Here is a 12,962-nt window from a genome sequence, read left to right on the forward strand (position 1 = left end):
TAAATACAAGATTTTCCAAAATAACTATAAGAGAATGTGATAGACTTGATTCCACAAGGGGATCTTCAGTTTGATCATTTCTTGGACATCAAGACTGGTCATGACCAGAAAACCAAAAGAGAGTTGGCTCCTCCATATCACTCTTCATATCTCACCAACGTTATTGGTCTCTATAGGTTATGGTTCTAATTCAACATCTTGATTTTTTCTCTTGTTGGTCCATATATGTCAAGTGAACCTCTCTCCATATCATTTCGCTGAATCAAAACAATAAAAATCCATTTTAAGAAGAGAGATTAATACCATGAATTATATCTACCAGAGTAAAAAAAAAACTTGATTTTACTCCATGTCCAGAGTTGGAATGTTCACAGAGAGTTTGTATAATGATAAAACCTTCAAGTTATTCATATTGAAGCTTCTCCACCCTAGGGGTTAGTGCATGAACGTGCTTGGAAGAATAAATTTCTACATTTCCCCTCATTGAAATATTATTATTTTTGCATGAAACCTAGCAAGTCATTAAACACTCCAATACTAACCTCCTTTTTATACAGCTTTGTAGGTGCCATTATTCTTTTCTTTGATGTGTATAAAACAAAATCTCCATACTTAGTTGGATGGAAAGCTTATCCAAGTCTACCACATAGCACATGATAGGAGAATTTTGGAAATGATGTTTGGATTAGATCTCACTCCCTCAAGTTCCCCTTATGGATAAATTTTCAGAGATTCATCACAATTACAATTTTGGGTTTCCTAGTTATAATTTTCTATGCACACACATATTTTTCTTATGAATTTTTTCAAACACTTGGACTACATGCTTCTAATTCCAACTCTCATTTGCATGGTACATGTTGATAAGCTTATTTCTCTCAAATTCCATGCTTAGCAAGGTTGGCAAGCACTTGCTTACCTTGCACCAATTTTTTATGCTTATACACACTTTCAAATAGACTGTATGTTTCATCAACACCACATTGCTTGACTAAGCTATCAATTAGAGAAAAATATGTTACTACATTTGGCCTAAAATCATCTTTGTCAGTGTTGATTGAAATAGCATGGTATGAATTAAAGGCAGGGTAGTAATAATCATTAACTAAGATGGAGATGGTTCATTTTATTTATTTTATTATGGATAGTAAAGTTTTGATATATTTATGAGAAATTAGTGATAGTGATAGTGACATTTGATAGTTACAAATAGTTATGAACCCAAGGGGGACTCTACAACCTAGTATAGGGGAGATGTGTAGGCATTAGAGGTTAGATGTAAACAAGTTATATGTAAACATTTTTTAAATGTCAGCTCTATAGGGGAGATGTGTAGGCCTAATCTAATGTAATACAAGTATGTTGGCTCTAACCAAGACCTACAAGCTACAAGCATGAATATAAATAAAGCACCTACTACTTCATAGAAAATTTATCCATATGCTGATATAGTTCTACAATTTGGCATGGCAGTTTAAGATTTTTTTTTTTTCCTTTATGTGTGGGATAACCCTTTGTTGTAGAAACTATGTATAATGACATAAAGGTTTAGGTTTATGATAATAAATCCTTAAAATAAAAGAAAAATAGACGAATCTAGTGGGAAATTAACTTAGTATATTTTCCAGTGTGAGAAGTGAATAAAGCTATAATTCATGTTGAGTGTTTTAGATATTACTGTCAATCAGGTTTGATGCCAACATTCCCACTATTTTGGTTTATTTCCCAAATGGTAATTATGGGATGCCCATGGTAATTATCCAAGGTAATTATCCAGAGATCCATTGATGATTGGATAATTGAGTAGATATGATAACATTACTCAACTCCACTACATTGATGAACCCATCGTCATTTTGATCGAAAATGCCAAATGGTCCCATAAATTTCTTTAGTATAAATCTTTGTACTTACAACATCTTCATCGTCATCCTTTCGAAATTTATTAAAAAAAGTTAGATAAAACCCCTCAAAATTGGTAGGTGTGCTCCGAGTACCAATTATGGATTTATTTTTCACCCTCTCTAGTCTGTAGGGAAAAAGTCAGAATATTCCCTATAGAACATGACCTAATATAATTCGAAACATGATTTATTTATTGTCTATAAGATGTAACTAATGGTATTATTGTGAACAAAACAGTTTCAGGGATTGGAAAAATATCACTTCCAATCCAAATGAAATTAAGGAGATTTTTCAATATATATTTTATAGAAGAGTTACAGTTGAACATCTATTTTTCAATTAAATTAATTTATTTCATTAATTTATATATTAATATTTTTATTTTAAAAATGATCTAAGATATTTAACCATCTAAGAACACAAGTTGCGACAAAAGTGTCAACTGTGTCCAGAAAGTGTGCTTAATTGTTGGAATGTGTCTAGCGCATAGTCTACTAATATATAGGACCATCTAATACAAAAGAGTGTGCCATAACTGACTCTACTGATGTGCAAAGGTGCAACACAAACATGAGTGAAAACAACTAAAACTGGCACTTGCGACAATAATAAAACATGAAATGACACTTGCAAAAGCTAAATAAATTGAAAGTGACACATGTCAGAGTGGAGATAACATGAAAACACCACTTGTTAAAGTGAAAGAAAGCAAAAGCAATAGTTGAAAACATAAAAGTGACACTTATAAAAACAAATTTTCACAAAATGATACTTGGGAAAACTCACAGAAATAGAAGTATGAATGCAACCAAAGTGAGGGAGATTGTCAATGGAAAGCATGCATTGACTATTGACATAGTTTGAAAATTGCATAGGCATTTTCTTGATGAATTGTCATATGCATGTTCAAGGTTACATAAAGTAAGTGCGTTTATGAATTCCGTTGGGAATAATACTGAAAGGGGGGGGTGAATCATTATTTATCAAAAATAAATAACTTTTTCATTTCATACTCATATTTATATATGCTACATCAATGAAGGGAACTTTTGTGTGCATGAATCTGTCTTTAAGGCAACCAATGTATATCCAGTGAACTTATGATTCAATTAATTCATCATATGTTGATCTTTAATAGGTACTTTATTAACCATTTAAATAGTAACCATGTGCAGTAATAACAAAATAAACCATCACACATAAGCAAAACACATGAACACCAAGATTTAAGGTGGAAACACAATGCGGGAGAAAAACCACCTGTTGTTGTCATCTCTGTCTTATTTTAATATAAGAAAAATCTGTTTAAAATCTTGTATTGCCGTAGACTCATACCAGTACACAGGCACCCAGTTGCAGAAGGCTACAACCTTCTCTCTTTTTCCAACTTCTACTGAAAGGGAGCTACAACCCCCTTTCTCTTGTACTAGCCGATAAGTTTACTAGTACGTAGGAGCCGACCTACAGAAGGCTCCAACCTTCACTCATTCTCCAACTGCTACTAAAAGGGATTTCCAACCCCCTGGCTCTTGTACTAGCCGATATGTTTACCAGTTCGTAGGCGCTGACCTACAGAAGACTACGATCTTCTCTCTTCCTCCAGGGACCATGTTTCATTAATTTTCAGACTGGATGCTCCTGGTACACAACAATACAATATGAAGGCCTCGTTTCATCAAATTTTTACACTGGACCCATCAGCAACATTGAAGCTCAAAATCAATCACTGCAATATAACCAATCACTAAAAACCCATCATCACTGAAGCAAATCACAATCAATCAATCTGAACATTCAGAACACATAGCAGAACCCAAAACTCTACATCAACAACCACAACCAACTGCAACTTCAAACATCATATTTCATAATGTATATGCTACTTCTAGGTACTGAACCAGCGTGTATACGCACTTTCACCAAGGAAAACTAGCGTATAGATCTGCAAATACTAACTTAAAAATTCACAGTTGTTCCAAACTTCAGTCATACCCAGATCATAACATTTACAGAATAAACATGCGCTAGCAATCAGATCTAGACTATCCATGATCAGACCACATAATGATAATTCATTTAGGTCTTATGGATCCTAATCCATCATTAGATTCGATCCAACATCAACCACTTAGGTTCATCCTTAGTTCATATGAAGCTAAGCACCAGAAACCCATAACATGCATATTTTCTTTTGATCTAACTCTTCATAAGATATTCATTACTTGCACACCTAGCCTTTTGATATTCTCCTTCTTATATACTTAGATCCTTTGCTAATACCTCGAACCAAAACCTCGAGAAATACCTTGGACCAAAACCTCGGACCAATACCTCGAACCAAAACCTCGAACCAATACCTCGGACCAATACCTCAGACCAAAACCTGTATTTTCCATCCCATACACACTTTTCCTTCTGTGAAAGTGCATGTATACGTATGCGCTCCTTTTTTCTATTAACTCGTGTGTGTACGATGCTTGGAAAATCTGAACCTATGTATACTTCTTAAACCATTGTCTTTCTTCAATCTCTAAAGTCTAATCTATAAAACTTTGTTGTTAACATATTGCACTGTGAACTGCTATCATTCATCATATATGTGAGTTTCCATCAAGGACAACACCTATATCATAATGCCAACAATCTCCCCCTTTGGACGTAATGGAAACCATATTGGTGTTTATTAGATCAAGCTATAGAGCCTGATAGATATAACAAACAACACCAAGATACTCTCCCCCTTTGACATCAAGGGAAAAGGGCGGACCAAGATATTCTCCCCCATTGAGATACACTATGTTGTCCATGCTCCCCCTGAGTACATGTAGAGTCTGCAGATATATGTTTCAAAATAATAACATGGCTCTATAACTCAACTAAGTGAGTATGACCTCCCTAAGACCAATGACTCATACATACATCAATCACCCAACCAAGAGGTGATACACCAAATTTGACTCATCCACCCAACCAAGTGGGGATATACCAAATGTTTATACATGATTGAAATAGAAATTATTACATCATCCTTCCCATGCATAGTGGGGTTACAAATTAGGTCTTTACATGACCTTTATATCAAATGATATACAAGACATTTATAAGAAGGACCAATGACCTAAACAAGACCATGATAGTTATCAGCAACTATCATACACCATATATGATCTGTACCATAAGCATCTGTTAGCAACATCAAGATCAACAACCTGTAAATGTCCATAATCAAAAAGAGTCATCTGAATCAATACAACTATGTGGATCAAGAAATATAAGCATCATCATGTACCAAGGTCTTCTAATATAATGCTAACAATGCATTATTAGAAGCATATGCTCCCCGTGAGCCTGTGCCAACCATTCACTATCAAAGTTGATCATTGCATTTGTTAGTAAGAATCATCAAGGCATCATCATCAACCAGTTATTCGTCAAATTATTAACAGCTTATGAGGGCCAGAAACTCTTCCACATATCATTAGCAGATTGTAATCATCATCAGTCAGAACAAAATAGATAATCGATAATTGACTAAACCATATTGAACCCCTTTTCCTGAGTCTATCCCACTGATTTTTCCTCAAAACACCATATACGCGACTGTGCAGCTTTTAACTCACGTATATACATGACTTGTATTTATGATAACTGTGTATGAGAATTGGAATATAGAATTTTCACACTTTCATCTCCCCTTGAGTATGTTATGTCTGTATACTGAGCTATGGCACATCCTTCTTACTGTACTTCCTTGTTCTTCCATACCTTGGAGTGTGATGATGTTTACTCCTTTTGATATGTTGGCTGAAAATTTCTCCTACACTCTTTTGATATATGCCTGAACTTTTTACAAGCATAACATCTTATATGTTTCATATTCCCTCTATAGCAGTCAATGGCTTTGTGACCAAACATATTGCAAGAAAAAAAATATCCCTTAAGGTAACTGGAAGCTGATGATCTTTCTGTGTGACGGTTATTAGCTTGAACCATTCTACTTTTGCATCTTGTTGAAACATGTCCAAAATTATGACATATAAAACATTCAGTGTTATTTATCAGAGGAAAGAATCAATTATCACTTCCATGGTTAGGATTAAATTTTTTTCTTTGAATACTTTATTTCCTTGGTTTTTGATGGGGTTGACCTCTTATCTCCTTGTTGAGAATTTCAGATTTTTCATCAGATTTCCTTGCTTTAGTTTGTGAGCTAGATTCGCCTTTAACAGTTTCATGAAAACCAAGACCAGATTTGATGGCAGGAGACCTTTGACTACTAAGAATGTCATCCAAAATATTAGTACTATCTTGAAATCGTAAAAGTTTATCCTTTTCTTCTAATTTACCTTTTAGGATATTTACCTCAACCTAATATTGCTCTTCCTTTCGAAGATATTTCTTCTTCATGATTTCTTCAGCCTTTCTTCCTTCTTCCACTTGTTGCCTTAATTTGAGAATCTCATTTTCTTGTTCTTCATCCGCTCGAGGTAGTTCTTCATTCTGCTTATTTGAATTTTCAAGATCTTTTTTTAGAGAGGCAATCTCAGCTTCAAGACTTTCATAATAACTGGATCTATCCTTAAGTCTCTTGATTGTTGAACTCTTTTCATTTACTTCATTTCTTAATGATGTCACTTCATCCTGTAGCTTTTGACATTGATCTTCCTTTTCCTTATATTGATTCCTTACCTTGTTTCCTTCCTCCAACTGAGCTTTTAATTTGATAACTTCTTCTTTGAAGGCATGCTCCCTTTTTTTAAATAGATCTTGTTGATCTCTAATTTTACCTGTGAGTCTTTTAACTTCTGGCTCTATATTTCTTTCCCTATCACTTTAAATATCTTCAACAATGCATGAACAGAGAAAAGAATCACCAGAGGACCAAAAATTTGTACCTGATACTTCTTTTGCTTGTTCATCTTCAATCTGAGGTGATTCTGAATTTGAATACTTGTTTCCACATGATGGCCAATTGTCTCTCTTGTTGTCACTGTTCCTTTGAGATGTCTTCTTCTTCTTAGGTTCTTTATTCTTTAGCTTCTTTCCCATTGTTTCTACGGATCTCCTTCAAGAAATCAAGCTTCTGCCAAAGGACCTACTCTGATACCAATTGTTGGAAATAATACTGAGAGGGGGGGTGAATCAATATTTATCAACAATCAATAACTTTTTCATTTCATACTTATATTTATATATGCTACTTCAATGAAGGGAACTCGCGTGTGCACGCAACTGTCTTTAAGGAAACCAGCGTATATCTAGTGAACTTATGATTCAATTAATTCATCATTTGTTTATCTTTAATCCGTACTTTATTAACCATTTAAACAATAACCATGTGCATTAATAACAGAATAAACCACCACACATAAGCAACACACACGAACACCAAGATTTAAGGTGGAAACACAATGCATGAGAAAAACCACCTACTTTTGTCGTCTCTATCTTCTTTTAATATAAGAAAAACCATGCTATATTCTTGTACTGGTGCAGACTCATACCAATACATAGGCATCCACCTGTAGAAGGCTACAACCTTCTCTCATTTTCCATCTTTTACTAGAAGGGAGCTACAACCCCCTAGCTCTTATACTAGCTAATATGTTTACTAGTACGTAGGTGCCAACCTACAGAAGGCTCCAACCTTCACTCATTCTCCAGCTGCTACTGGAAGGGAGCTCCAACCCCCTGGATCTTGTACTGGTTGATATTTTTACTAGGATGTAGGTGTCAGCCTACAGAAGGCTACGACCTTCTCTCTTCCTCCAGGGACCACATTTCATTAATTTTCAGACTGGATGCTCCTGGTACACAACAATACAATATGAAGGCCTCGTTTCATCAAATTTTCACATTGGACCCATTAGCAACATTGAAGCTCAAAATCAATCACTGCAATACAACCAATCACTGAAAACCCATCATCACTGAAGCAAATCACAATCAATCAATCTGAATATTCAGAACATTGTCACCAGAACACATAGCAGAACCCAAAACTCTGCATCAACAACCAGAACCAACTGCAACTTCAAACATCATATTTCATAATGTATATGCTACTTCTAGGTACTAAACCAACGTGTATACACACTTTTAACAAGGAAAAATAACGTATAGATCTGCAAATACTAACTTAAAAATTCACAGTTGTTCCAAACTTCAGTCATACCCAGATCATAACATTTACAGAATAAACATGTGCTAGCAATCAGATATATACTATCCATGATCAGACCACATAATGATAATTCATTTCAGGTCTTATGGATCCTGATACATCATTAGATTCGATCCATCATCAACCACATAGGTTCATCCTTAGTTCAGATGAAGCTAAGCACCAAAAACCCATAACATGCATATTTTCTTTTGATCTAACTCTTCATAAGATATTCATTACTTGCAAACCTAGCCTTTTGATCTTCTCATTCTTATGTACTTAGATCCTTTGCCAATACCTCAGACCAAAACCTCAGACCAATACCTCGGACCATTACCTCGGACCAAAACCTCAGACCCATACCTCGAACCAATACCTCAGACCAAAACCTTGATTTTCCATCCCATACATGATTTTCCTTCTGTGAAAGTGTGTGCATACTTATACACTCCTTTTTTTCTGTTAACCCATGTGTGTATGCTACTTGGACAAAGTGAACCAATGTATACTTCTTAAACCATTCTCTTTATTCAATCTCTAGAGTCTAGTATATAATCCTTTGTTGTTAACCTGTTGCACTGTGAACTGCTATCATTCATCATATATGTGAGTTTCCATTAAGGACAACACCTGTATCATAGTGCAAACAAATTCATCAAGGGCTGAGCATGTGTGAGCAAGTGGCTTCAATTATGAGAAACCAAGAAGAAGACTTCAATACTTATCACAACATCAACAAACAATGAATTAATCATATAATAATGGATCGTAAGATCCTAATTAGACTCCAATATTCGAGTGTAGGCAAAATTTTGGAGGGTGTTGATTACAGCGTTAACACTTGGCAATACACTGGTAGAACTCCAGTTTCTTTGTTCATGTTTCACCTTTAAGTGCAATGTCTTAGTATTTCAGGAAGTATTGATTTTCCATGTAGATTTCCCAGCTTTACCACTTATCCCAATTAAAGTTATAGTATCTTCTCTTCCTTTCATACCTCAATTTTTTTGATAGGGGAGAGGATAATAAGTATATTGAGCTTTTGATGATCAGAGTTAAGCACATTCCCTCATGTTGTTCCACTCCTAGCGAGCCTGTTCAGTACCCTAATGGAGTCACCTTAAGGAAACACAAGCATCGCTTTGCTATCAATAGGTTTGTTCAGTACCTCGACAAAGTTGCTTACTTCACCTCTCTGTGCAAGAAGCCTTTCTCTTCTTAACCCTTTATTTAATTTTTCTTAAAGATATGCTTGAACCATTTATTGAACTTTTGTAAGATTGGTGGAAGAGGGACCTTGTCTTATTTTATTTGCAAGAGAGGTTGTTCCTTGTTTATGGGATTTGAAAGATAAGAAAAGTTAAATTAGCATCTTAATTTTTTCCTCATTTCCCTTCACTACTTAGTTGAGTTTATAGGTCAAAACACCATTCAATACAAGGTTGAGCTAGGAATGAAAATCATAATAAAGATATAGGTTTCATAGTTTGACTAAAGGATTTCCATCTAGAATGAATTGTATTTTCTATTCAAACATCAACGACTTTAAATACATACAATCAAGACAGAGAAGAGGATGACAAATTATCCAAGCGTTTTTCATCATAATTTCCCTTTTCATGTTTTGCCACATTGTCTTTTGAGTCGAAAGGAAGTCCTTCATGCAAATCCTTATTTAGTAAATACAAAATAAAATACATAACAAGACGATGAAACAAGATCAAAAAGACAAATCACATGGAGATTGAACTAAAAACCAACATGCAAAAAAGAAAGTAAGAAAACAAAACAAATGCAAAAACTAAATGGAAAGCGAGCATAGGATGAGTGAAAAGGAAATTAGAATGCAACTAGACCTACTCCTAACCTAACTGGCTTAGAAGGTCATGGCTAAGTGCAATGAAATGTCATTGTAATTAGTGTAACTACTCCCTACCTGCAATCACAAATATACAAGTGATTAAAACCACTATAAAATAAAGTGCAAAATAAAATATAAGAATTTGTAAATATTGCACAACCGATAGAAGGTTGGTGCTAGATGTAGAAAGATGAGCAATCTTACCTTTTCGATTAGAATAGAAATGAAACAAACCTCAAAGGCTTCCTATGAATACATATTCATCTATAATGTCTTGCTTAGCAAAAATCAAGAAAGATCAAAACTTGCTTTTAGAAAATGGGCTTACTAAGTAAGATTCTTCCAACTAATCATAGATTGGATCATGAGATTCAAAATCATCCTCTTGAAAACCCTAAGATCCTTGAAAACATGAATTTTCAATTGAAGGCATGGAATCAAGATGAGTATCTTGTTAGGGAAAATGAATCTGATCATATTCAAAACAACTATCATTTGATATACTAGTGGAAAAATAGTTAGTTGAATGATAGTTACTAGAACCAGGATTATGATCAAATGAACTAATTAAAGCATAAGATTATCATTTAATAGAAAAAATAAAAAGATAAATTGTTTTAAAGAATTGTAAAAACAATTTGAAAAATAGAATAATGTTCCTCATATATTGAATGTGACAATCCATTTCCGTGTAACAGAATGCTAGTATACCAAACACATAAAAGTAGTCAAGATACAATGGGTGAGCATGTATATGAGATAGAGGAATTTGACTCATCATATAACTTAATAATTCATTAACACTCAAGAGGATATGTTATGCCATGAAGAAAATAATTAGCATAAAAAATTCACATGAAAATCTAGGAGCTTATTATTTTTAGATGTATTTGATAGGCATGAATATTTTGGCCAATGACAATATTTAGAATGATTAGCTTCATAGATTTGTGGATCCATGGAAGGTATACAGTCCAAACCAGAGTTTGATATAAGAGATTTGCATGGAGATGAATTAACTGAAGCAAAATCTTCAATCCAATCAGAAACCAAATCTTGAAAGTTAAAAGAGATATATGCAAAATATCGAAGATCTTTCATGACGAAATTTGCATTTAGTGAAAACATGCAAAAAAAGAATATTGTGAGAAAATCCATATTTGACTTAGTTCGGGTGCCTTACCAGAGTCATAAGAACCTGACATAGCCATCAATTGAAATTTAAGCGCCTCAATTTCTTAACAAGTCCCAAAAATTTCAAGGATTGTAGGATTGCATTTTGGAGATTGGAGTAGATCATACATGCTATGCGGACAACTATTACCAGTAACTTTAATAAGATCACTACTATCTAGATGGCAACCATCTACATCACTAATTTTATCAGAATTTTCATCTTCAACAAACATGCTACTCAAGTCAAAAGATTCCTCTAATTGAACATGTAAGGATGAATATATTGGAAAAATCTCATGATTAACTTGAACAGAAGAAATTTCTTCATGAAAAACTGGAAATGATAAGGGATGGAATGAATATTTGATGAGTTACATGTTTTCCTTTTCATCATGGATAACCTCACTATTGTGTCAATTCAAAATCCAACTCACCAAATGATTAAATTGAAGAGAAAGGAGTATCTTCTTCATAGATTAATGAAAAACTACAAATTGTAATATGCTAAAACAATTGACTCGAATCTACTCTACTCATCAGTGGAAACAATAAATGATCAATGAAATCAAAAATCATAAAAGAGAAAGAATTCAATCACACATAACACAATAATTTTATGGGGAAAGTCACGGCTAAAAGCCCCGGCTATCTATATTTTTCATTAATTAGAAAATGTGAGAATATTACAATTCTTTTCTCAAGCCCAAGCAACCTCTACACTATCTCGATCTATCTCACTACTTCCCAGACAAGCTCAAGCCAATACTTAGCCAATTTCATTGTCTGCCAAGCTCTTATTTCATTATACAGTTTCCTAGGTAATTAGCCCATATTTAATTGGGAAATTCCACAAATATGAATTTCCCAATCCACATAGGCCTTCCTTTGATTGCATATACCAACTGTACAATTTGGATGATTATACAACTAATAGTACATTGTCCTTCAACCCCAGCCTATACTGGGTCTTTCTTTGATCTAACATGCATGACTTTATTGTGAGTGAATCTTCATTTTACTAGTTGATCAGTGTTGGTTACACCCCTCTACTGGATCTTCGACAAATTCCTCCATCAGTTGGAACTAGTTTAACTGAATTTAACTCAGTTAAACTAAATTAAATAATTACAACTCAAAATAAAATCAACGAGGGATCCTAAAAAGTAGGAGACACTCTACATGACTCTAGTTAGACTCCCAACTCGAATTAACTAATCCAACTAAGTCAAATTAACTTAGTTAACTATTACAAATTGTCATGAGATGTGGAATTACAATTTAATTCCTAATTTAATTCAAGGATGAAATTAAATTAGGATTTTCTTGTTGCATTTTCAAAAGATAGTGAGCTTAAGAGGAAGTTCCCATAAGAACATCTTCTTCAACCTAATTGGATTCTAGATTTGAATCTTTCAAACCATAATCTTCGTAAGAGACCAAAATATTTTTTGATGCACTTTGGAATCCATCACCATATACATTAATGGAGTCATCATCATCGGAATGATGGTTGCTCAATACTTTATATTGATTAGGAAAACTGAGTTCATTTCATTGACTACCAAGATGAATAGGCTCCAAATCAGCCAAGAATGAAGGAACATCATCTTGACATAGAGGACTTTGAAAAAAAGAAGAAATATCAAAAGAATCTTGTTAAAATTGGCAACCAGGGCAAGACTTCATGTGGGTCATCTTATTCATGGCTAATAATATTTTTATTAGATTCCTCTCGTCGAGAGGTGTAAGATTGATATAAATATCATCCAATTCCGATAAATATTCATGGAGATATGAATTTATTTTGATTATGGAATTATTATCAAGCCGACCTACAACTCATGTAGGCTCAGA

The sequence above is a fragment of the Pinus tabuliformis genome, chromosome 7 (assembly GCF_031772625.1).
Source record: "Pinus tabuliformis cultivar Carrire ecotype Pingquan chromosome 7, CPIR1, whole genome shotgun sequence".
Taxonomy (NCBI): domain Eukaryota; kingdom Viridiplantae; phylum Streptophyta; class Pinopsida; order Pinales; family Pinaceae; genus Pinus; species Pinus tabuliformis.